This window comes from Pinus tabuliformis, chromosome 7, assembly GCF_031772625.1.
Source record: "Pinus tabuliformis cultivar Carrire ecotype Pingquan chromosome 7, CPIR1, whole genome shotgun sequence".
Taxonomy (NCBI): Eukaryota; Viridiplantae; Streptophyta; class Pinopsida; order Pinales; family Pinaceae; genus Pinus; species Pinus tabuliformis.
In genome coordinates, this window is record NC_142293.1 from 756,653,189 (window position 1) to 756,680,461 (window position 27,273).

At 33.1% G+C, this 27,273-nt stretch overlaps 1 long non-coding RNA gene across 2 annotated transcripts in view; it reads left to right on the plus strand.

Moving 5' to 3' along the window:
- LOC149249731 (uncharacterized) overlaps nt 1-27,273 on the plus strand; it is a 48,864-nt gene that overhangs the window by 10,243 nt on the left and 11,348 nt on the right. For both annotated transcript variants that reach the window (XR_016266796.1, XR_016266795.1), the window contains exon 2: nt 12,597-12,655. This is a non-coding gene — a long non-coding RNA (uncharacterized LOC149249731). The remainder of the gene's footprint in view (nt 1-12,596; nt 12,656-27,273) is intronic.

A 27,273-nucleotide genomic window follows, 5' to 3' on the forward strand; every position in this document is an offset into this window, starting at 1 on the left:
AACAATAAAAACTTGTTAAAAATTAAGAGATAAATTCAATCCCATGACCATGGAAGCATAATGGAGGAATATGACCAAGGAGAGACTTCCAAGAATAAGAACCATGATGTGGTGGTTGGATGTAAGGAACCAAAAAATGATGGAGAAGAAAGGCACAACTCACAAAAATTATATTTGAGGGATTGAAAGAAGTCAAAACTAGAACTACAAGGAGAATTCAAGAATATTAGATCCTCAACCTATGCTGGGGAGTCCAAAAAAGCAATACATGCATGGTTTCTTAATGTCAATAGGTATCTTTAGATCCATGATTATTCTATTGAATTAAAATCTAAATTAGCTACATACGAGTTAAAGGGCAAAACTTCCCTGTGGTCCGAAGAAGTCAAAATAGTTTACAATTTAGAAAACAATAAATAAAAGTATAGGTTGTTTATCAAGTAGAGGTTAGTGAAACAAATAAATGATTAGTCTAACAAATAAATGATTAGTTAAGTCTTAACCATTCTTTTGATACTTATTAAAGAATTATCAACAAAGGCGTCTTCGATATATCCATAAAATTTACAATTGTTCAAGATTGGAAATTGGCTTTTTTCTTTAATGTCAATGTGTTCAAGATTGATTTTTTTTTTTTTTTTTTCTTTATGTCATCTATCTCATGACGTTATGACAATATATAATTAGATAAAGATTTATGTATTATCTTTTGCATTTTCCTTATATTTGGATAACTTTATTACTATTAAAATGCTTAGATTTCATTAATGCTTAATCAAACAAATAAACTAAAAATTAATTAAAAATAATTTGATTCTCTCAAAAACAAAAATCCTATAAATTAATGAATTTGAATATTAGTAATGCATGTTTATTAGGGCATGGGTTAAATTTGAAAACATTTTCACTTCTTCATATTATAATAATATATCTTTTATGTCTTCATCAATATCTACTAAATACATGGAATAGTGTTTGAAATACCAATATCTTGTTAAATTTTAAAAGAGATTTTTTTAAAACAACTAAATGAAGCCATTCATTTTTTTAAAATGACAATCACACAAATTTTCTTATAAAAATGCAATATTAACTTAAACTATTTTATAGCACAATTAAATTGATCTCCATTTGGACAAATTGTCCTATAAAAACGCAATGTGAACTTAAACTATTTTATAGCACGGTTAGACTAATCATTTATTTGTTTCACTAAGTAGAGGTAATTAGTCAAGCTTTTGTTGCTAAAGTACCTTGCTACTGGGAGGTTGCGAGGTCAATTCTCCTCAACACCCTCAATGTTAGGATTTACTTGTTTGGTAAGGATGTGATCCATGTGTTCCCTTTGAGTTGATCTACCCAAATTTTCCATGGAAAAAAATGTTTACTTTTAATAATAACATTAGTATAGTAATGGTTAATAACATAATTATTGATTATTGTTAATAATATTTTAATATATTTAATAATACTATTATTAATAATATATTAATAACATTAATAATTTAATAATATTATTGACATTATTAATATAATAATAATATTAAAAACTTAATACTTTTATTTAAACCTTAATAAATTTATAATAATATAATGGTAAGTATGCATTAATACATTAATCTATACGTTTATAGATTAACAATATAAAGAATAACACATATAGTTATCCAATCATAGAGTCAACCAACCATATAGTTAACCTTGGTGCCTATAGTTAACCAAAAGCATCGTGCTTGACATAACTAGAGTCAACATGATGACATAGTGAAACCATGGGCACCCATAATCAATGTTTGAAAATGTTTAGTAATATTAATATTAATAGGGTTTAAAACATATTGGTTTACTAATGTGGTTGACCATGCTCGACTAAGTTTGACACTTAACACTCTTAAATATCGATCAAACATGATCTCCTACTATTATTATTGTTTAATATTAATAACCAAACATTGTCAACCACATCAGTCAACATAGTCAAACAAAGTTAAGCTTTATAGTCATTATTTAAATTGCCAACAATGATCAAACTTGGTAAAGCCTATGTCTACCATATTTAACAATAGTCAACCTGTTCACTCATAATTATCCCTATCTGGGATAACTCAATCATATTCGGTTATAGTCAACCATGATTTAGAAAAGTTAAACATTGTTAACCTTAGTCATCTAAGGTCATCCTTGGTTGATCACAATCAAGATTTTTTTTTTTTAATAATAACAATATTACTATTAAAAGAGGCTTTTCAAATTGGCTTAGTTGCTTAGTTTTAGTAGCTTATTGATGATGCAACTAGATTAATGATGGGAATATGTTCAATTTTTCATTTAGTTAGAGTTTGATAATAGTAAAATACATTTATGAAAGATATTTTTGAGTTGAATTTGGATTCAATAGGTATGCATAGATTTATATTAATTTTGGATTTACCAAGTTTTGGGATTGATTATTTCTCAAAATGCAAACCTCTTTTTGAGTGAAAATTTTGAGGAGATATCCACATCTTGAGAGATTTAATTCCTCTCAAAGATTTGTAGATATAGAGTTAACATATATCTACGATGGTTCTTAATAATATTGTATGTATTTATATAAATTTCAAATATCTATAATTTTTTTTAATTGTTGCATTGATAGGTGCTCTATGGAAGAGATGTTATAAGGTTACATTATCTTATAAGATGTTGTAGGGTTATGTTATATTATGTAAACATTTTGTCTAGGTCAAATTACATAAAAATAAATAAAAAACAAAATTAATAATAATTAAACTTGGTTAGATTCATCTTAACTCTAGATCTATCAAAGGGCCGAGAGGGATCAAAACTCTCGAGCTGTAAACATTTCCTCAAGTTTTAAACTAAAAATAGAGGTTTGTATCTTGAGATATTTGATTCCTCTAACAGCTTGATAGATCTAGAGTTAAAATGGATCTAGATTGATTTTTTGAAAACAATGATTATTTTTAAAATGGATAATTGATTGTTAAAATGGATTATCTTTGATTATCATTTTTATAATTTGATTTTTTAATGTGCGATATGCATAACATTGATTATTTAGATAAATAAGTTATGAAAAAGGTTTATTATAAATATTAAATTGATATGTTAAACATAAAATTATAAATGTAATGAGTACGAACAGAAATCATTGTTTTAATTTATATGATAAAATAGATCTTAGTTTATAATTATTATTTATATTTTATAAATATTTCACATTTATATATATAAGCAACCTAGATGCATCTTAATCCTAGATATATCAAGTGCTGAGAGAGATCAAATCGCTCGAGCTATAAAGTTTTTTTAAGTTCAAAACTTGAGAACATTTTTGTACCTCAAGATATTTGATCCCTTTTGGCACATGATAGATCTATATCACCCCCCAAACATACACACACACTTTCGACATCTATCTATACCTCCCTCCCTCCCTCTTCTCTCCCTCTCTCTTTCTCCCCCCCCATTTCTATCTCTCTCTCTCCTTCTCTCTCCCTCCCTCCCTCCCTCTCCCTCTCTCTCTCTCTCTCTATCTCTCTCTACCCTCCAAATATGTCACTATCTCCCTCCCTCTCCCCTTCTGTCTTCGTCCCTCTTCCCCTCCATAAATGTGTCTCCCCTCTATCTCTCTTTCCCTTCCCTCCATCTCTCTCCTCTCCTTCTCTCACTCTCTCTTCCCATCCTCTTCCTCCCTCTCCTCTGATTCTCTCTCTCTCTCTCTTCCCTCATTATCTACTCTCTCTTTCACTCTCTCTCCATCTCTCCCTTGCCACGCCCTTTGTCTCTCCACCTCTATCTCTCTATGTATTTATTCCTCCCTCCCTCTCTATTCCCCTCCAACTTCATCTCTCTCTACTTATCTCTATCAAGTCCTCTCTCTCCCTTTCTTTCCCACCTTTGTATGTCTCTCCCCCCATCACTCACTCTCTCTCTCTCTCTCACTCTCTACTCTCCAACTTTATCACTTTCTCTATCCATCTCTCCTTCTCTCTCTCCCATTCCCTCCCCCTCCATCTCTGTGTCTCCTTTCTACCCCTTCCCCTTCTCTCCCCCTCTCTCTCATCTCCTTCTCTCTCTCTTCCATCTTTATTTTCTTTCTCCCTCACTCCCTATCCATCTCTCCCTTTTCACTCCCTCTCTCTCTCCACATTTGTATCTCTCTGTCTTTTTCCTTCCCTCCCTCCCTCTCTCCTCCTCTCTCTCCCCATATCTCACACCTCCTTCTCTATCCCGCCCCAATCTCTCTCTCTATGCCCTCCAACTCTATCACTATCTCCCTCCCTTTCTACTTGATGTAGGAAAATTTTAGTTTTCACAAATACTCAAAACTCTTCCTCTCTTGGTCTCATTCTACATTCATTTAGCCATTAGCTTTTCCCGTAGTATTTCAATGATTAAATAAAAAGTAAGAATAAAAGTATATTTTTCTACATCCATAAATCACCTAATTTATTCTCATGATTTATTCCATAAAGATCTCATGATTTATTCCATAAAGCTCTCATATGATTTATTTCAAGGTAAATTAACTTTTTCCTTATGGACAAAATCTTTCCTATCCATATTTTTTTTTTAAACTATTCTATAATGATTAAAAGAGCTAAGAATATTTAATATTAAGGAAATATAATTCCTTTAAAATATTGTTTCTTTTGCGCTATATCTACAAAAATCTTGATGACTTGGAAGCTCCAATGCTCTTACATCAGACTCCCAAGGTTGAAAAAATTTCATGGTCTCCTCACCATGAGTTGTTTTTGCTGACGTCCTCATGGATCCCATACATAATTTGATGTTGATAATGGACTTTGTCATGTTATTGTATTGTTCCTTCATGAATTCCACTATAATTCATCTTTTGCCTTCCTTGCTGCAAACCAGTTGTTTTCAACTTCATAATGCTACTCACTATTTCAAGAGAAAAATTTCCAAACAAAATATACAACCATCAAAGCATATATTCAACCTCATTCCACACTTGTAAAGTTTCTCTCTAAACTATCTATCTCACTTCATTCTGTTGATTGAGCCCTGTCTCCATGTTGCCAACAAACTCTTTCTCCTTTGACTTTATTGCATCCTCGTGCACAACAACTTTTACAAGTTGTTTACCCTTGGTTTTAGTTTCACTTGCATTAGTTTGAAAATTGATAATCACTTCTGCTGCACCTACATGCACACAATTAATTTGAAAACCGAAAGTTTTCTCTGCCTTTAGCTCATTATTCCTTATGAGCATGCCATTTAAGTATTTCTCCTTCTCTCTGCTGAGAACAAAAAATGAACTTCGTTCTCCTCTATCTTCCACTTTCTTCATGACAACTTCAAAGGGTTTTTCATCATAAATAACACCTAAGACAATAAACAAATCATCAAGAAAAAATAAGGCTTTTCAACCTCATTTGATTTCTCAAACATCAAATCTCCATCAACGTTGTTATATTCTTCATGGATTTCTCCTTAGATTCACCTTTGTGAATTTCCACCTCACACTCTGTAGCTTTGAGTTATTCCTTCCACCTGTGTCTCAGTTTTTATCTATGCTTCTTGGCCCATAATATTTCAACATGACACTTAACTCTTTTCCTCAGGTTCCACCCATACATCTAACTCTCTGCATTTTGTTGTAACATCTTTGTAAGAACATTCAACTTTTCTTTTATCTCAACGTGTTCCCTGTCATGTTCTTCATTACTCATTTTCCTTATGCCAACTCCTTTGGCATCTTTGTGGCTTCCCTCTAAATTATTCAAATGAATTCCCATAGTCATCTTCATCTTCCTATTTCGTAAGCTTCCTGCTGCCCATTGTGACTTGCAAATCAACTCTGCAATAGAAGACCTCTTTCCCGCTACACACACCTCACCAATATTCTCCTTTTATCTTAGATTGTTGGCGTTCTTGGTCCCCTCCTCTGGAACTTTTTTCAAGCATTCCTTTCTCTTGAAGTTTCTGTACTTACTCTTTCTTCTCCCTCACAACTTATGCTAGCTATCAGAATTCTCACCAAATCATCTTCCTTAATCACTGCTACATATCATCAATATCCACAAATTATAAAAAAAACCAAAATCAATTTACATGCCGCTATCTTAATCTCGTTATAATTTTTTCTCCATATTGTTGTGCAAAAGTCTTATGTTGTCTTCATATGTCCCTCTTTGATACCAGTTGATGTAGGAACATTTTATTTTTCACAAACACTCAAAACTCTCTTCCTCTCTTGGCCTCATTCTACATTCATTTAGCCATTATCTTTTCCCGTAAGATTACAATGATTGAATACAAAGTTAGAATACAAGTATATTTTTCTACATCCATAAATCACTCCTGATTTATTCCCTTAAGCTCTCATGAGTTATTCCATAAAGATCTCATGGTTTATTCCATAAATCTCCGATGTTTTTCAAGGTAAATTAGCTTTTTCCTTATGGACAAAATCTTTCCTATCCATAGTTTTTTCTAAAAATATCCTATAATAATTAAAAGAACTAAGAATATTTAATATTAAGGAATTATAATTCATTTACAACATTGAAACCCTTTTTGGAGCTTCCTCTCCAAAAATCTTGATGACTTGGAAGCTCTAATGCTCCTACATCACTACTTCTCTCTCCCCCCTTTATCTCTCTTTGCATCGCTCTCTCTATCTTTCTTTTTCTGTGTCTCTCCCCTCCATCCATATGCTTGAGAATTGTCTCTCTATGTAACCAATACTATATGTAAGGTATAATATAATAATACTTATAATGGAGACGATTATTATTATAATATATTGGAATAATAATAATATATATTTTTATTATTATACCAATATTAATATATATATAGAAATAACATGTTAAAGAAGCAATAGTATGTTAACTTTACATTATAGACAAACTTGTTTCTTCTCATCAAATTGGTAGCTTTATGCCTTACATTTGGCATTATATTTGACATGTTGCATTTTATATTTTAATTTTTGATTGTGAAATAAGTTATGGTTCTTGGGCATGCCATATTGATATGCCATGGTATTGTAACAAAACCTATTTACAAGTTAAATAATATCCACGGGAAAGTGAGGGTGAATATATATAGCTAAGAATCTTGTTATATTGTACACTTATTGTAAGTATTAATATTTTATGTGCTTATTTGTTGTTATGTTTATTAGTTCCTTCCAAAGCAAGACTATAGAATGATTTTCCTATGGATGACTATTAATTTAGCATTGACCAATATAAGTTAAAATTATTTATGTAATTATTGTGAACATACTTTGTAACTTGAGTTGAAGGACTAATATTCCCTGCAAAACAACAATATAATAAATTGAAATTTATTATTTTTATTCCTTTTAACTTACATCACATCTCTATATCACTTTTAAACTTTGACTATTTTTTAATTGAGGCAACATATAAATGTTAAATGTTAGATGTTTCCAAACATTTACACTACTACAACCTTACCCCATATTGACCTCTAAAGCACTTCTACGCGCAAAAATATTTTTATTTTTAATATATTCATTAATTAAAAATTTTAAGTTTTTCCATGTTTATTAATTATATGTGCGAAAATAGTATAATTACGAATATGATTCATTATTATTATAATTTAATGTACAATATAACCAATTGAATTGAATTTATGTGCTATTTGTATTAATTATAATTTTATATTACTTTTTGACATTATTATTATTAGATCTAATTTTTCATTATAGACGTAATAGCATATTAAAATATTTTTATTTTTAATATATTCATTAATTAAAATTTTTAAGTTTTTCTATGTTTATTAATTATATGTGCCGAAATAATATAATTATAAATATGATTTATTATTATTATAATTTAATGTACAATATAACCAATTGAATTGAATTTATTGATCATTTGTATTAGTTTTAATTTTATATTATTTTTTCTATTTAAATTGATATTATTATTAGATTTAATGTTTCATTATAGACGTACGTATTAATAAAGAATTTGGTAATGAAAATATTAAATTAATTTTTATACTTCTAAATACTTATTTGAAAAATTGATATGGTTCGAAAAAAGTTTTAATATTCTTCTAATAAAAGAATTAAATAACTATTTGGTAATGCTATACACCTTTTAAAAAATGAGATTTTAGAAAGATTAAATGGTAAGGATCAATTATTCTTAGTTTTAGGTTGGATAATAGTGCGAGAAACTTTGATGATTTGTGCCTTGGGTAGTTATTAGTTTGCAGAAGCGCGAGAGATACTATAACATGGTAAGGTGGGAGGATTAACTATTATTGGTTGGTGGGAGGATTAACTATTATTGGTTTTAGGGAGGATGATACCATGAAATGTTTTGTTGGGTTTGGATTAAGAGTAATCAGTACTTGAGAGCTGGTATTTGTAATTTGTTTAGATTTTGGAGAATTATAGATTTGAGAATGATTCGAATAAAATGAAGGTTTAGAGAATTATAGATTTGAGTAGAATTTTTATTTTTTTAAATTTGAGGAATTTAATGATTCGAAGGTTTGAAGAATTATAAATTTCAAAGTTAAACTCTCGTTAGAATGAGTTTGGAAATTTTCATGTTTATCCAAGAATGTAAGCATTTTGTGTTCAATTTCAATGGTGATGTATGAGATAAATTATTAGAAAATGTTTGGGTTTATTGGATGTATGAGATTTGAATAGAATAAAGGTTTGGAAAATCATAAATTTTGAAATAAATGATGGTTTTTTTCTTTTTGGCAAGAGAAAAAGCTATTATGAACGATTATATTAATAAATAATTAAAATATCAAAAATGAAAAGAAATTATTATCATGTTCAATTACATTCACTTTCAATTATAAAATAAATGTGTAATATAAATTACTAGAACACTCACGAAATAAACTAAATTTACAATAATTAAAAATCACATTGCAAATGTATCATCCATATACTAAAACTTTAGCATTTAAAATTTTTAATAATTATTAATTAAGCATCTCACAACAAATTATGAAAGAAACTTTAAAATTATTTGATGTTAATGATGTATTATTCTTATTCATTATTAAACACTATTTTCAAATACATTCATAATACTTATAATGAAATTCAAAACATTAAAAAATGTGTTAAATAAAAAAATCATTTAAATTCTTTTTTTTTAACATAATTTCAATCAATTTAATAATTTATTATTAATATATAAATATATTTTATTTATAATATAAAATATTATTAAATAAAACACTTATTTAAATTCAAAATTTCTAATATAATTTAACTAAATTTAATAAATGATTACTAAAATATAAACTTCATTTTAGCTACATATAATAAATAAATACTAAAATATAAACCTAATTTAATAACTAGTTATTAGAATATATATATATATATATATATATATATATATATATTCAAATAAAAGTACTAAAAATATTTCTAATTATAAATAAAGTTTTTTTTTTTTTTTTAATTCCAATATTATAATGGTCACTTCACTCATTTTTTAAACAAATTGAATCTTTCATTAAAATGTGTTAGAATGAGATTTATTTATTATTATTATATTTTTTTTACACTCATTTCTTCAAACAAATTGAATCTTTCATTAAAATGTGTTAGAATGAGATTTATTTATTTTTATTATATTTCTTTTACATTAGAATTAAACATTTAAAATAAATATTTTTAATTAAATTATATAAAATATATGTAAATTAAATTTAAAAAAAATTATAGCTATATAGAATAAGTTAAAATTAAATATTATTATTTTTTAAATATAAAAAAAGTTTTAGAAATATTTTGTTTAAATTTTAAAATCTCATTGTTTTAAGAACACTTTACTCATTTTTATCAGAATAAAATTAATGTTATATAATTTCCATCCAAACAAAATAAATTTTATATAAAATGTATTACAATTAGATATTCAGAAACCTTAAGAAGAATGTTTAGTTAAATATTGATATTATTTATCTATAATGAATAATTAAAATTATTAAAATATAATAATTGAAAGAGAAAATAAATAATTAATAATTAAAATTATATTTAATAATTAAAATATTAAAAATGATGTTTTTGAGGAGGGCAATTGGTAATTTGAGATATGTGAAATTGTTGAAACTCGAGTGTCTTAAATTTTTTTTTTTTTATTTAAAACCTGAGCATGTATTATATATTGATTTTGAATTTGCATTATATATAGTTTGAATGAGCCTAATAATTACAAGCATATACTTCCTCCTCAAATTAAATTTTCTTTATATATATAATTTAAAATAAATAAATATATATATATATATATATATATATAAATATATATAAATTTTAATTTAAAACTAAACCAATCCTTTATATTAAACATTTTCAAATATATAATTTTCCTTTTTAAATAAAATATACATCACTTTTCGTCTTGCAATTAGCCCAACCATCCTAATAAAATATAAGGATTAGATATGACAATTTTATCCATATTATCACTTTTCGTCTTGCAATTAGCCCAACCATGCTAATAAAATATAAAGACTAGATATGACAATTTTATCCATATTATCTTAGAGATTAACTACTTAGAGGAGTCTTAAAGCAAAAGGAGTTTGAAAATAGAACTTAAATATAATAATTTGAGAGAGACTTTCTTTTTCTTATTCTTATTATCAGACTTTGGGAAATCCAAAATTACTAATCTTAGTCACAAAAGTACACCGGCATGCTATTTTTTTGGGTTGTCATATCATTAGAGGTTTGGAAGTATGTTTTAGATTTTTTTTTTTCTGGAATTTTATAATTTTTTTTTTTTTTTCTTTTTTTGACAAATTTTGATTTGTATTGTTAAATGGAGTTTTTAACTATATATGGAATTAATATCTTGAAAATTTTTGAAGACATTTAATGTTGGAGTCACGATTACTGTTACACCAAAACCCACAGATGTTAGTAAACAGACACATCGCTAGATTTAAGCATATGCCACGAAACACACTGGGAGCGTTTGCACATGCCACAAAACACATCGGGAGTATTGACCTTCTACACCGCCATTAACGGGGAGCCAACAATCTCACCCCCAATGCGAGCCTAGTATGTTTTGTACTCGAAACCCTTGGCTCCGATACCACTTGTTGGAGTCACGATTGCCATTACACCCAAACCTGCATGTTTTGTACTCGAGACCCTTGGCTCCGATACCACTTGTTGGAGTCACGATTGCCGTTACACCAAAACCTGCAGGTGTTAGTAAATAGATATGCAGGTGTTACTAAACAGACACATCGCTAGATTTAACCACATGCCACAATGTTTTGAACTCGAGACCTCTGGCTCCGATACAACTTGTTGGAGTCACGATTGCCATTACACCAAAACCCGCAGGTGTTAGTAAACACACACATCGCTAGATTTAAGCACATGCCACGAAACACACGGGAGTGTTGGTCAACACTGCCATTAATGAGGAGCGCAACAATCTCCACCCTTAACGCGAGCCAGGTGTGTTTCGAACTCGAGACCTTTGGCTCTGATACCACTTGTTGGAGTCACGATTGCTGTTACACCAAAATCCGTAGGTGTTAGTAAATAGACAAATCGCTAGATTTAAGCTCATGCCACGAAACACACGGGAAGCATTGACCTTCTACACCCCATTATCAAAGAACCAACATTTAAATTGTGGAAAGTTCACAAATCAAACTTGTACTTTCAACAAATCCCCACTCAATTCGAAACAAACTATATTAAATAATATGCTAAAAAAATCTCCATAACTTATATCAAATAAACTCCCCACTCAATTCGAAACAAATTATATTAAATAATATGCCAAAAAATCTCCATACATTATAACAAATAAACTGCAACATTTTTTATTGGACAATTAAAAAACGCAACACTATAGCTTTTTTCTACAAACACTTACCCTATTATTTTATTTGTCAATATATAATTAACCATTTGGTAACATTATCCGCAAGTTAAGTTTTGTGAAGTATCCAATTTCAGTGTCTTAAATTCTGTCTTCTATTTACTTGTTGTAGAGACAATGCCACTTCACTCTAGGCTTTGTTTTACTAATCTCATCGCTTGTTATTAGGAATATGCTCTTTTTAATCACTAATCTGCATTTATTATTTGGATGTATAGTAATGAGGTCATTTTTAGTAAATTTTAAAAATATTTTAAAATTTGATATACTAATAAAAAATTTGGAAGATTTCCGAATTAAAAAAAAAAAAATTATATATTTAAAAAATTATTAAGGTACCAGAAATCTAAGCGGATATTGACATCGACATCTCTGAGCGATAGAATTTTAATATAAGTTGATAAAGGAAAAAATCTGAGGTCTGTGATAAGGAATAACGTAAGGACGATGGAAATCGATGGGTATTGGGCTTTAACCAAAGGTTAAGTTTATTTTCTTTTGCACATTTCATTTAAATTCATCTCTGATTTATTCTCTTATTAGCGTCTAGATTGTTGTTTATTAAGGTACACCTTATTTTCCTTTCCACTTATTTTAATTCTGACTTATTTTATAATTAGCGTCTAGATTGTTGCGCACTTATTTTATTTAATTCTGACTTATTTTATGGTATTGCAGCCGTGTTTAACGTGGATAATTAGGGAGCCAATGAAAACGGTGCCTGCGGCGGCTGTCAGGTAAAACAAAAATATTTACTCACAAGTAATCCGTTTATTTCATTATTCCAAATGCAGTTGTCTATAATGTGATTTTTTGGAAGTCTTTCTAGTGGGTTTTTCCGGTCAAAATCCGATAGTAATTTATTGGAATGGCAAGTTTGATAGCTAGTTTCTGCACAATCAAAGCTTCCCAGGAGTTTTTCAGGGTGCTGAATCCAAATATGCAGTTAAAAAACCATTTTAACTGCAACAAATCAAGATTTAACCTCAATTTCTTCTACTGGATTCCGTCACCGGAATCTCCAAAAACTCGCATTATAGACAACTTCATTTCAAATTGACCAGTGCACTTTTTATGTGAGATTGTTGTAGTAAATGTTTCTACACATTAGATTAATATGGTGCGAGATATCATATTGAACCATCTGTTAAGGTATTTTTTGTGATAGGCTACTAGTTCAAATCTTCATGAGTGCTTACCTAACATAAATTTTTTTATTTTCAATATAAATTTAATTTATTTATTCATTTTTAAATTTCAATAATAACTCTATTTTATATATAATATAAAATTTATATGATTTTTTTTATTGAAATATTTATAAAATCTTAAAAAATCAAGAATTTGTGAATTGTTTAACCATTCAAAGATTTGCCCCAAAAAAAAGAATTTATTTATAAATATTTCTATGTAAAATTATACAAATATTAAATTAATATAAATTAATGTTAATTTATATTTTATTAATTAATTTTATATCTTAATGAAATCTTTATATATAGAGATAGAAAAATCATATTTTTTTGCATAAGAATAAATTACATTTTGCATATGTTTAAAGTATTTATGAAAAGCAAGATCATAGTTTTATAAAAAAAATAAACTATCTTTTAGCCCAAAAAATAAAATACCAATTAAAAAATTAAATGTAATAAAAACCTGTTAGCTTCTTATTCTTTCCTTTATTTTTTTGTACTTTATATGAACCCCATGATGGGGCGTATCTATAGCCATTATTGCCAACTCTAGCACATTCACCATAGGGGATATTCTTTGTGAGAATCACAATGTGTTGTTGGTTCTTGTTATCCCGTTATCTTTAAGTGTGGATCATGAGTTGTCTCTGTATCTTGCAATTTCAACATATGTTTTGAATTTGAAATTGGATTCCAGGGGTTTATATCATCTTTAGAGAGGTGGTCTTGTTCTCCTTCTTCATCCTTAGAGAAAATGGGTTCATACGGCTTCCAACTTTTGGATCTACCAAGTTGCCCTTTTTTCTTTTTTGGAAGTTTTCTAACTAATGGGAGAAATCCTGCATATGCCCTGTTTGAAATCATGCATGACATATGAAGACTGTGTTTTCATAAACTAAAGTCTAAATCCATCACGAAGATCTATGATTTAACAAATTACAACTTGGTAGAGCTTCACTGAGATCAATTTACATACATAGATGAATAAGGGTAAGTAATCCTCTCTATAATTGGCCACTATCCATCTCTATGAACTTGCCTAGAGTATTCCCAATTTCTTCAATGACCTTTTGATGCTCAAAAGGAAGAAGGAGATGTGACAATATAACCCAAACTAGGTTCGTTTTTTTTTTTTTTTTTTTTTTTTTTACAGCCATGTTAAAGGCATCAAATTGCGGAAACCATGGAGTAAGGAAGAGCCCTGATCTTCCCCAAAAATAGGGCCTATATGCCATACATTTGTCATAATCTTCTTGGGAATCAAGCTGTACAATGAAAAATCCATTGTAACATGAATAAATATCACATTTTTTTCCCAGGTTGAAAATTTCCATTGATGCAATGCTTTTGACTTTGGCCATAATCCATTGCACTGCAGATGATAGCTCTAGCTTGTAGGAATGTGAAGAGATTCTTTACCTCTTCGTTGTTTATTTCCAAAGTAGGAATTTCTTTCATCATCTCCACAATGTATGGTCTTGGAAGAGCTTGAGGTTGGACCATTGAGATGGGATCTTTACCATACACAATGTCCTTGTACAAGGTTGAAGTAGACAACCTTCTCGAACGCACTGCTCCTTTGGAGAGTCTCAAGACTAAAAATAGAAACAAATTCTTGGATATTTTGTATGCACTCAAATGGCAGGAATCCAACAATGGTTTTCCCTCATAAATAAGATCCTAGAATATTTAGGAACTCAAAGACATTGTTCCAATATATATTTTAAATCTTTCACCTTGTCTTTTGCATGAAACCATAATGGTATAGATTTTCCACTTAGGGTTTTAACAAAAAATTAAAACCCATCCATGAATTTTAGGCTTTCAATATTGTCCATTTCCCACATGGATAGGGGATTTGGAGGGATATTCTATAGACCTACATATGCTTTTTTTTGCTAAGCCAAGAGCGGATCCCTCTATTCAATTAATTAAAAAGAGAAATAGTATACAAAAGCGACCAAGGTGGTAAGGCCCATCGAAATGACAGACCTACCCCAAACCATGGTCCTGTGACGACAAAACATACTACGGGCTGAGGGCCCACCAAACCAAACAAGCATTCCATCAATGACCGTTCGATCCTTCGCGAAAGATCTAGCAGACGAGAATCATATCGAGTGGCCAACAAGCACACTGTTTATCAAACAAATCGGACCCGATGAACCCAATAGACCATAATTAATAATCATATCAGGTCTGATTTTGGCATAACCTCCGATCACTTTATCCGCCCGAAATCCACCATTTGCATGCGATAGGCACGAAACTTAACCTCTGTTTTGGACCCGAAGCAGGATTAATGACTCGTCTAAACAATTTCAGTTCCATTATCTCGTTATCCTTCTTGTTGCTTGTCATGCGAAATGAATGGGTTTGCTGCGATTTCGCCAACCTGTGTCCCTCTATCGACAGCCATGGTCCCATTACTTAGGATCTCTATTCTAAATTTTCTAGAATTGGGGTCCATACATGTATCTTCAACCCATCTAAACCTATTTGTATTCTTCAGCCTGAGTACCATAAAGATATATAGTTCTAGGAGCAGTTCCTTCCCGAAGGTCAAAAGTAGACTTTAGAGGGCTAACTAACCTCCTACTCGCGCTTTTTAAACTCTTGCTTCCCCCTGTGGACCAAAATTACTTTGTCTCCCACAGTCTTCATCCTGATTATTCTCCTTGCTCTGATAGAGCTCTTTATCTAAGATCGCCTATCTGGAGCATTCGTCCTTTAAATGTCCTTGGGGAACCTCTAGCCAGTCATATCTTATATTGGTCTTTGCACAGAGCACACCTTCATTTGCCAAAATATCCACTAATCTGTTGGCTATTCTATGCACATGGATAAAGCTAAGGGTTCTCATGATTTGCAGGTGGGCTTGAATGCGTTGATATACTTGCAGTAACCTCCAATGTCTCGACACTTTATCTGGTGTTGATCCATTGCTAATCTTCTTGACCAAATTAATTATCAATTTGGAATCAGCTTCAATAATGATGTTATGTAGATTAGAGTCCCTTAGGATCTCTAGGCAATGTTCCATGGCCATGAGCTCTGCCATATTATTGGTGGCCTTCCCCAAATGACAGTGAAAGATGGTCTTTATGAAACCTCTTTCATCTCTTATGGCCCCTCCATACCCGACTGTACCAGGGTTTCCTTTTGAGGCTCCATCTATATTGCATTTCATAAAGCCCTTAGGTGGAGGTTTCCAAAATTCCTTATCATTTGTTATATGCCTTACTGTCTTGTTTGTGCCCATGGGGGAGAGCCCCTGTAGTCCCAAACTTAGTAGCATCTGCTCATCCTAATCTTGAGGTTGGTTATCAAGGAGGATTTTTAAAAGGGATCCTATAGTCTCTCTGAGCTGTCTTATAATCTGAGTCATGATGCTTTGAGGTGATCCCTTCTCGTTCTTGAAGATTCTATTGTTGCGTTCTTTCTAGACATCCCAGATTATAAAGCCTGGAACCAAAGCCCACACCTTGTTGATTACTTCATTAGTTGAGAGATTTTTCCTCCAGTTCCTCAAGCTTCTAGTAATGCTGCCAATGTCCCTGTCTGTTTGTCTAAAGATTGAAGCCACCTAATTCCATAAGGTAGAGGTGAATGGGCATAGGTTAAGAAGGTGTTCTATAGTTTCCTCCTGTAATTCACATAGCTGGCATCTGGAAGGTCCTACTACCCCTCTTTTCCTGAGATTTTCCCAAGTCAGAATTTTTTTATGCTGCACTAACCACATGAATATTTTAATTTTCATCCAATTTTGGCTTTGCCATAGGTCCTTCCATACCTTATCATGGTTTGGGAAGTCAAGCCCCATGGTAATTCGTTTGGCCTCTTTGAGGTTGAAATTTCCTTCATTATTTTTACCCCATCTTAGTTGATCTGAAGATGTTGATATTATAATCTTTCGCTGATCCAAGATGACTGTAAGAGCTGTTGCCTGGGCTTTCAATGGGGAGTCATCACTGTAAACTAGGTTCTTCCATTTTCTCCATTTACCATCACTTTTTCCTTGATCCCAAAAGTCATTTACTTTGCTTAATCCTTTATCATCAGTTTCATTTTTGAGATTGACAAATTCTTTTGTTAATAGTTTAGGTTCCTGTTGCCAATTATCCTCCCAGAACCAAGCAAGGTTTCCATCTCTAATCTCCTCGAAACTATGTTTCTGAACTATGCCTCTGTTATCCCAAGCTCTGTTCCAAATGTGGGAGCCTTTGATGGGTCCCATCATTATAATGTAATCCCTTTCCTACCAATTGCCTGCATATTTTTGTTTCCAAATTTTGGCCCAAGGGGAAACCGATTCTTTTATCCATCTCCACCATAGCTTTGCCCCCAAGACTTTGTTTAGGGTTTCAGGGTCATCAAATCCCAAACCTCCATGTATCTTTGGCTTACATATTTTTTTCCCAGGCTACCAAAGCCCATTTCTTCTTCTCTTCCCCCTTGCCCCAAAGAAAATATCTTTGGATATTTCTGATGTGTTGCATTACTCCTTTAGGAGCTGGAAGGACTGAGAGCATGAATATGGGAACAATTTGAAGGACAACTTTTGTAAGTACTAGCTGTCCTGCTATATTCAAAGACCTGATAGTCCATTTCCTGATTCTGTCCTGAAGTTTATTAGTGACCGGCTCCCAAACTGCCTTGCTCAGAGGTTTGTCTGTTAGAGGTACTCCCAAATATCTGGAGGGTAGTATATCTCTTTGGAAGCCTAGAATTCTGGTGAGGTTTCTCTGAATAGCAATGTCAGTATTAAAAAAGAAAATCTTAGATTTGCTTAGGCTTACCTCTGTCCCCGCCACCATAGCAAAGTCGTTTAGTATTTGTTTGAAGGCTTGAGCTTCCTTGACTGTGGGTGTGCCCTGTAGCATGGTGTCATCCACAAATTGTTGATGGGTCAGGGCATCCCCATTTAAAGTGAGTTTAAGTCCCTGGATCTTGCCCTCTCCTTTGGCATGTTTAATCGCATTGCCTAGCCCCTCCATCATGAGAATAAATAGGAAGGGTGAGAGCGGATCTCCCTATCTGAGTCCTCTCGAGGGCTTAAAGGTCTTTGATGGTGAACCATTTAGCAGGATTGAAAAACTTGGAGTGGTTACAAGGGCCATTACCCATCTTATCCAGTTATGGTCAAATCCATATGCTCTCAGTACTTCCTTGGTGTAAGCCCAGCTCAGTTTATCATAAGCCTTTTCTAGGTCGAGCTGAATGATCATACCTGCCTGTTTATTGCTCTTAAGTGAGTGGACCACCTCGTGTGCCTGAATGATGTTATTTAGAATTTGCCTACCTTCCACATATCCTGTTTGCTCCTCAGACACTAGAGTTGGGAGTAGGGGTTTAAGTCTGTTCGCAATTACTTTTGAAATAATTTTATACACCACATTGCATAATGCTATGGGTCTAAATCTGTCTGGAGTGATAGCATTCTCCTACTTTGGGATCAAGGCTATGAAAGAGGTGTTGAGCACTTTCAGAACAATTTTGTTCTTCCTTGAGTCCTCCACCACATCAAGGATGTCATGCTTGACTATTTCCCAACATGCTTTAAAGAAGTCAATGTTGAAACCATCCGAACCCGGGGCTTTCCTGTTTTGCATTTATTTGATGACTTCACTGATTTCCTCTTCACTCACTCCTTGGCTATTTCTTGGTGTGTGGTGAGATGATTTCCGAAAGTATCTTTGATTTTTAAAATCCTATTTTTCAATCTATGATCCATGGTGGATTTGTGGAAAAATCTTGTGTTTCTATCTCCTTCTTTTAACCATTGAACCCTCAATTTCTGTTTCTAGAAAATCTCCTCTTGCTTGCATAAGCCTTCCCATTCTTGTTGAACACAATCTGCTTGCTCCTTACTTTCCTCTGTGAAGCCCTCTGTAATAATGGTTTGGTTTATCTCCTGTAGTCTCTGTTCCACTGCTTTTTTGGCTTCAAATATGTTACCAAATTCATTCTTATTCCAATCTTTAAGCCTCTGTTTAACATGTTTCAATCTTTGCTGCAGAAGGAACATTTTAGTGCCCTGAACATGCGTATTTTCTGTCCACCATCTTTCAATATTGTTGATGAAGTCAGGATGACTAAGCCAAATGTTTTCAAACCTGAATGGTCTGTTTCTTGGAGTTCCTATAAAGGACGCTTCAAGTTGAATAGGCCAGTGGTCTAAGCCTCCAAAAGGAAGTATCATAGAAACCAGGTTATGGCCAGAGAGGATGAGGTCCTCCGAGATAATGAATCTATCAAGTTTAGAGGCCACTTGAGCTACTCCTCCCCTTTTATTATTCCAGGTAAAAATGCCATTACTTGTCTCTGTATCCACCAATTTCATTTTGTGTATGAAATTTTGAAATGCTATGGAATCTCTGCCTAGTAATCTGGTTCCCCCTTTTTTTTCCGATAGAGATTTGATCATATTGAAGTCCCCTCCCAGAATCCAGGGGATACCCGGATGTCTTGTTTTTAACTCCTCCAAAGAAGTTAGAAGTTTGAGTTTATCGTCTAGCTTTTGTGGGCCATAAACATTTGTGAGTAAATAAACTTCCTTGTCCCCCAAAGGTTGTATAACCATTGATAAATAGTTCCTGGATGCTTCCACATCTAGGATGCCAAGTTTCTGAGGGTTCCAGAGTGTGAGAATCCCTCCTGCTGCTTTGTCTGCTTTAACTTCTAGATATTCATATTTGATAAGCCATTTGCTATGGATCTCTCTTATTTTTTCTACTGAACATTTTGTTTCCTAAATGAAAATCATATTTGGTTTTTCTTCTTTCATTCTATTGCTAAGATTTCTTTGCTTCCTTTTACTTCCTAGACCTCTAATATTCCATGTTGTAAGCTTCATTAGGAAAGATTTGTAAAGGAGTAACTAGTTAGGTCCTTCATCTTACCTGAATCTATCATGAGTTTTCCACACTCTATAAGTAGTTCATTCTGTTTTTTCCTACCTCTTTTCCTACCTGGGTTCCTCGGAGCTAGTCCTGATGTTGCCTTCATTGTTTTCACCCCTTCGTTTTCCTGACTGTCATGGTTTCTTTTAAAACCCGAATCTTTAGTATCCATAGGAATAGTTGTTGCACTCTATTAAACTCCTCTTGAGGTAGTGAAACCATTCCTTTGGTAGTTCCTTTCTCCAGGAACTTTTCCAGATCTAGATGCTCCCTATCCAGAATATCCTGTAGTTCATGATCCTCTGTTCCCACCTCGCTCGGGGTCATCTCTTGGTCCCTATCGAGTTCCATAGTGTTCAGCAGATCCTCCCTTTGTTGGTTGTTTTCAGGCATTTCCTCCATGCTTTCTTCCTTTTCCTTCTCTTCCGGGATTTCCTCTAGTGTCTTTTCACTTTATCATGCTCCTCTTCTTCTTCTAATACCTTGAACCTGTTCTGACTTAACTGCTTTTCCTCGTTGATTTTTTTTGGTATTTTCTCCCTCCTTTACCTTTGCTTCCTACTTTGCTGTAGCTTTCATTTTCTTTCCCTATTGTTGCTTTAGCTCTGCTTTCCATTTTGTTTAGGGGGAAGTCTCTGAATAGATGCCCATGTTCATGACATTTACGACATCTGAAAGGAACATGCTCATAGTCTACTGCTTGCACCCATTCTTCATCAAAAACTTCAAGAATTATTTCATCTGGTAGAGCTCCAGAGAGGTCCATCTCTACACATATACGAGCAAAGGAGGTATACTTTCCTCGCATTGTGGCCTTGTATATTTTAACAAAATTCCCTATTTTATTTCCTATTGCCTTTAATGATTATGGCTGCCAATAATCTAGAGGTAGGGAATAGAGCCTTACCCAAACCGGGACCAAAGTGAACGTCTCACGCTCCGGGACAAAATTCATCACCCAAGGTCGCATATAAAGGCCTGCAACAGCATAGAAGTACGACCCTCCTTCGAACACCCTGTCTTTATCCTCTATGTTTGTAAAAACAACAGTGAAGAAACCCTTGGATCCAAGGTGTAGATCAATATCCCCCTTAGGTTTCCAATGATTCTTTATCCAAACATGTAAAGCCTTCTCCATTGGCCATAACCCCATGAACTTACAGATGACTGCATAAGTCGCCATGTGTTCCCTATGTGTCTGTAACACTGGGTCACTTAACACCACTCGGGGTGTGATGGTTGCCCTTGGCTTACATGGTCCAGACTGATTTCTTGTGTCAGCATTCTGATTTCCTCCTGTTTTCTTCTCCCTTCTGACTTCTTCCTGCGAATCTTCCTTCCCCTTTGAGCTTCTATTTTCCTATTTCCTTCCTCCTAGAACTTCGTCTTCAGTCCCCAGTGGTTTCTTGAATCTATTAGATACTGCCTGACTGTAGGAGGGAGTGGAACTCCCCCCCCTTTCCCTTCCATGGTGCCCAACACTGTACTTCTACTACAAACCCTAGCTCTGCAATCTCCACCTGCGAAAAAAGGCCACAGCTCTACATATACTAAGAACGATTGACTTTTTAAGAAAATGAAAACCTTGTAAATCAACATAAAGAGTGTAAAAATCCAAAAGATGTATCTTTTCACTCAAAAATCCAACTGAAGGCTTGAAACAAAAAAGGGAAGGCAATCCATTGCACAAAAACCTCAAAAATATCCTATATCTAACTAGATCCTGTAATAGCCCTCCTACAAAGAAAGGATTAGTCACCATCCTCCCCTCTAGTAGGAATCAAACTAAGAGAATGACACTTGGCAGGGGCAGATCATGTAATCATGCAAAAATGAAACTAGCCTCACAAAGCCCTTAAAAAAGTAAGAAAATTTTTGCACAAGCAAATGTCGATGCAAAAAGATGACGGGGCTCACACGTGAGACCCATATCACTCTAATAAAACCTGCATCAATGGCCAAATATCCATAAAGAATATCCACTATATATGTATATGCCATATCATGGTTCTATGTTAAGGAGGTAAGAAATTACACATCTCCTTTATTTAAAAACACATATATTAGTTAAGATAGATATTGAAATAGTTTATTTAAGACTTACTGCTAAAATATTTTAAAAAGTGAAGGACACATCTCTCTCAAAACGTATATGTATGTGTGTGTGTGTGTGTCAGATTTATGTTGATTAGTAAAGGAATGACACATCTCCTTCATATTAGGTTATGATATCAACTAGCATATATTTGCGTTAAATCCAAATAAAATAGGTGTCAAGAGGGAAATCTTCCAAGACCAACCTTTTTCTTAGTGCAAAACTTGGGGAAATATTTGCACCTCCAGAAGTTTGATTCCTTTAAGTGCTTGATAAATCTAGAGTTACAATGGATCTATGTTGGTCCTTATATATATATATACATATACAATAGGCATTTTTCATGTTAATAATTTTTTAATGTGATGTGCATAACATTGATTATTTATGTAGTTTGCAAAAATATTTATTTTATGTTTTATATGCTTATTAATTAAATTTTGAATATAAAATTTTGAAATATAATGATTATGTCATTATTTTAATTGTGTTGAGAGGCTCTTTCTAGCCCAACCCAATATGGAAGAGATGTTATAATGTCCCTTTTTTGTCCTATCCTATAAACAAATAAAATGAAATAATAAAATAAAACTAATGTGAGTTTTTTTCCCTTGGAAAAATTTGGGTAGATCAACCCCGAAGGGAATCTTACTCTCCAGCCCAACCCAATATGGAAGAGATGTTATAATGTCCCTTTTTTTCCTATCCTATAAAAAATAAAATAAAATAATAAAATAAAACTAACATGAGTTTTTTTCCCTTAGAAGAATATAGGCAAATCAACGCTGAGGGGAATCTTACCCCGAACGTTACCTCCAGCCCAACCCAATATGGAAGAGATGTTATAATGTACCTTTTCTTCCTATCCTATAAAAAAATAAAATAAAATAATAAATAAAACTAACATGAGTTATCAACCCCGAAGGGAATCCTTTAAAGCCTATAGGCGTGACTAGCAAGGCCTAACCCCAAGGGCATCAAGGAGAATTGACCCTATGACCTCCCCCGATTGGTGAGGTACTTAAAAATGGGGACTCGACTAGTTGAGCTAACCCTTAGGGCTATAAAACTAACATGAGTTAAAATAAATATAATATATTTACCCAGGGTATTCACCAATGGTATTCATGTAGAATATGGCCTATTCAAAGGTAAAAAGGTTCTTTAAAGGAGCAAAGACCAACCTAGATCCATCCTAGGATCTAAAAAACACCATCTAGAGTTAAGGAGGATCTAGGTTGGTTTATATAGTAAAGCCGATTTTAATTGGGTCAAGAGGCCAATATTGAAGATATGTTCTAATATTTTTCTTTGCATCTTAGGATCTAAAAAACACCATCTAGAGTTAAGGAGGATCTAGGTTGGTTTATATAGTAAAACTGATTTTAATTGGGTCAAGAGGCCAATATTGAAGATATGTTGTAATATTTTTCCTTGTCTTGTTATGTAAACATTTTGAATTGTTCAAATTACATAGAAATAAAAATAGAAACAAAATTTAATTTAAAAAAATAAAATAAAATAATTAATTAAAATAAAATAGAGGTAAAATAGTTGATCTACAATTTGGCTCCAGGTTTTAACAAGCCTATGGTTTTTTGAATGGTATTCTTATATAAAAATAAATACATACATGCATACACTACTAGCCTAGATTTAGAGGGATCAAATCGATAAAATCTCTTTTCACTCTAAAAGTGGCTTCCACCTCAAGAGATTTGATTCCTTTGGACACTTGGTAGATCCAAAGTTAATATGGATCTAGGTTGAATTATAAGTATTATTTATATTTTATGTATATTTCACATCTCTATATAAAAATATTAATATATCTAAATTTATTAGGTTTTAATACATTTATGTTTTATTATTATTATTATTATAATTATTATTTTGCTACAATATTTCATGTTACATACCACTTCTCCACACCACAACAACAAATTATTTTTATTATAGCATATTTCCTTCTCATCTAAATCCAACAAAAAAATCACGTTTTTTAAACTGCCTCCCCAAAACTATATATATATATATATATATATATATATATATATATATATATATAAACTTAAAATCTCTATTGGTTAGTAAGAAAAATCATACATTATACTATTTTCGTCCATGGTCTGCCACTCAGGAAACTAGACTAGTGATGAAAATATAGGTCTTTGGTCCAAAAGTTTACATGAACAACATAAAAACTTTGATGAAGCCATGGGGTAACAAAAGAGACTATATACACATGCAATCTAAAAAAACTAGCAAATGAAAAATCATAGGCTCTCTGCCTATTCTACATACTAATAGAAATGACTATCAAATAACAAAGAGCAGGTATATAGGTCTATTGGCGCCATAGGGGTACCTGGAGATGCTCGACCTTTTCCTTTGGAAAATATGAGCTTAATTATGGTTAGCGGCATGACCATGTCACATTTCTCTAAGGACATCCTCATGGTTTTTGTTTGAATGATGCTTAATTTGAGTGAAATATTGCTTTAATTATCTTCCATATCTTCCATATCCTCCAAATCCTTTCCCAAGAGTGTCTTAATGTGCTGGTTGTGTTCTACTCTTCACATATACTAATTTTTTTTCCCACGAATGTGCCCAGGGTTTGCAATCCAGTCAACAGTGTGAGTGAGAATATCGTCATTTTTGTGGGCATGCCTTTTGATGAGCATAGGTATTGCAACAAGAATGCTGCAACTCCCAAGGCTACCAACTTTACTTATCAACCCGGGGTTCATACAAACTTGGAGGTGATTGTGCTATATACACAAGTAGAAGTGAAGGTACTTCCTGTTGTCACTGCTCATTTGGCAAGAGACCCTAGGGGTTGCAAGCCAAACTTCTATAGGGTTAGAAGAAGCTTGATTTTGATGGAAGGAGAGAAAATCTATTATAGGGGAGAGCAATTCTACTGCAGAAATGAAGAAAACAATATGCAAACCTAAATCACCATAATCTAATTAATCATGAAAATAGCTAGACTAAGTAGAATTTCTAAGCAACACTAATCTAAAGCTAATTATCTAAGTTGTAGGAGTAAAGAAAAAAAACTAGACTAAGGGGTCAGAAATGGAACTAAGCTAAGTCTATGTATAAGTGGAAGAAGCGGTCATAGGTCAAAAATGGTGAAAAGAGGACGTAATGAGAAACAACACATGAGGACCATTAGATCAGGTGGGTGAAGGATAAATGAATGGTTGAGATCAGATAGTAGGAGGGTACGTAGGAAAATGGGTAGACATGGTGGACTAACAGGATGGACGGTTGGGATTATATCGCAGAGGCGATCGATAGATGAACAATGGAGATCGGAAAAGCAAGTTGGTGATTGGGTGAAGCGACAACCATCAGATCAAGAGATAGATTGACAGTGGAGAGTTCAAGGCGATAAAGTGATTGGGTGATGTGATGGCTGTCAGATTTGGCAGGGAAAATCGATGGTGAAGATTGGAGCGCGAAAAGAAACATACAGAAATGACGAGTGGGTTTGGAGGGCGGTAAGCTGTATCTTGCGCACCCTTAAAGCTGTAAATGGTTTTGTAGAATTTTGCGTGATTAGCCTCCCTGTCTGACACGTAGTAAGGGAAAACTGTCCATATCGCATGCCCTCAGCTTGATAATGGTCGGATGGAAATCCACGTGATATCGCGTGATGGCTGTCAAATCTAGTAAGGCAGATCTACGGGAGGGATGTGACTAAGCAGGTTGGTGAGCGGGTGCGTGACAGCCATTGGATCTGACAAGGTAGATCGACAATGGGGATTTAAAGGGCAAAAAAGTCAAACGCGAAAAGTGGATTTGAGCGGCGATTGGATGGTTTGGCTTGTGAAAGGCATTTTACCAGTAAAACCGTTTAAATGTGAATTATCAGCTCTTGTGCAAGCATTTCAGGCCAAAGGAGAATGGCAATATGAGTGAGGTCTTAGGCAGAGGTTGAAGGGACAGATGACCAAGAAATGAATGAATGATCATGAAATGAACCAAGCAATGGTATGATGAATCACGTGATTGCATTAAACGACAAACCCTATGAAAACCAAAACCCTGTGTTTCTGGGGTTGCTACAGGGTTTCTTCCTCACATCATGGTCCCAGAGGGAGGAGGTGAGGCCGAGACACCTGTGAGCATCCTGATGGATCTTTTATTTGCCAACCTACTGATTAAAGGAAAACATAAATGGAACAAATTGAAACATAGCTACTCGATTCTACCTTGCTACAATGGACTACAACTATTCAAGCAAATGAACAGGAAACAAGAAACTACTCAAGTCAATGAGAAGGAGACTAAAAATCTATGTTGAACCACTGTAATGAAAATGCATCTATTTAACCAAATGAACAATCAAACCATGCATCTATGCTACTGCTGTAATGGAAATGAATTGCTTAAGTTAATGAACAGAAAGCAGGATTCTATGCTAGAATACAATACAAGAAAGAGGAGCTTTGGCTGCTAGGGTCGGGCCCTAACCCAAGAGCTTCACCCCTCTGAGTTAACTCTGTGCTGGCTCAAATCAAAACTCATCTTCATTATCAAATAACATTGTATTACATCAAACTGTTACAAATCAAAAGGTCTGAATACTTGCTAACTTACTGACTAATTATTGCTTAACTAACTAAAAAACTGAGGTCCTAAGCCTCTTTATTTATACATCTGAAGTCTCAACGAATTTCCTCAAAATTAGGGAGGTACATCTCCCAACTTAATGGTAACTTTTCCTTTCACTTTCATTAGCTCAGCTGCCCTCTAGTTGGGAGGCTGCTTGTCCTTCCACTTGCTTGGCTGTCTTTTAGTACTCCTGATTTGACTGTGTGTACTTTTAGCTGATGGAGGGATATTCGAATGGATGGGCAGTAAACGAGGAGGATTTACCTCCTGTAATTTCTCTCTCTTGTCCCATCTGAGTTTTTACCAAGTTATTTTACCATCGTTCCTTACTTTTACCTTTTATCCCTACATTTCATTTGCTTTTATCCTTTATTCCTACATTACATGCACATTAGACCACAAAGCAAAATATCCAACTCTAACTCAATCCATAAGAAAAATATAATCAAAAGTATGTAATAATTTGCGAGAATAGTTGGTTTGACTAGGCTAGGAGGTGAATTAAGGCCAACTAAGGACCATATAATTACTCA